Source organism: Nicotiana attenuata, unplaced genomic scaffold (assembly GCF_001879085.1).
Source record: "Nicotiana attenuata strain UT unplaced genomic scaffold, NIATTr2, whole genome shotgun sequence".
NCBI lineage: Eukaryota > Viridiplantae > Streptophyta > Magnoliopsida > Solanales > Solanaceae > Nicotiana > Nicotiana attenuata.
In genome coordinates, this window is record NW_017670428.1 from 701,129 (window position 1) to 702,288 (window position 1,160).

Here is a 1,160-nt window from a genome sequence, read left to right on the forward strand (position 1 = left end):
ATGGAATTTGGTTAGAAGGCGGAGGTGCTTGGTTGTTGGGGATAGGTTGGTATGTGATAGGGGGTACCGGGTAGGCTTGGTATTTTATTGGGGACTTGGTTCGCTGTGCAACCATCACGGCACTCACGTCCTTTTTCTTGGACGCGCCACCAGATTGTAGGGCTTTGTTGGTAGCCTGCAGTGCTTCAAAATTAGTGACCATTCCGCTCTTAATGCCCTCTTCAATCCTTTCTCCTAGCTTGATGATATCGGAGAATTTCTGGCCCTCTATCAACATTAACCTCTCATAATACTGCGGATCTTGCGCTCGGACGAAAAATCGATTCATCTGTTCTTCCTCTAAGGCCGGCCTGACCTTAGCAGCCTTGGATCTCCATCGAGTAGCATACTCGCGGAATGTCTCAGTGGGTTTCTTTTTCAGATTCTGGATGTAGAAGATATCTGGTGCATTTTCTGTGTTGAACCTGAACCTGTCCATGAAATCGGACGCCATTCCTACCCAGCTCGTCCATTTCTTGGGATCTTGGCTAATGTACCAAGATAGCGCATCGCCAAACTTCTCATGAAGAGTTTCATGCGAATCTTCTCGTCTCTTCCTACACCGACCAGTTTATCATAATATGTCCTCAGATGGACTCTAGGATCCCCTGAGCCGTCAAACATTTCGAACTTGGGAGGTTTGTACCCCTCGGGAAGTTCAACGTCCGGCTGGATGCAAAGATCCTCATAATTTAACCCTTCAATGCCTTTGTTTCCTTCCACGCCCTGGACCCGGCTAGTCAACTTTTTGAGCTCAGCTGCCAGGTTCTTGATAAGAGAGTCTTTGTCATCAGACTCCGGTGTGTTTGTAATGGGTTGAGTGTATTGTGGTAGGGTTTCCACATAGATGGGAGCGTGGTGGGGATAATCATTCGATGGTTCAGGGATGAGGAGTGGAGTGTTGTTGTGGCATGTGTTGCAATTTTGATGAGTAGCGGGTTGTTTCTACGGCTTCGGGATGTTCTGTGGTAGGCATGGGGTGTTGAAAGTTGTGTCGGGAGTAGTGAGGGAGAATGACAGACTTGCCAAGTTCCGAACTTGGTCTAGTTCTTCTTGAAATTTTAGTAACTTCTGTTCGAGCTGAGCGACTACGTTTCTTTGGGAATACCGTGAAGTACCCG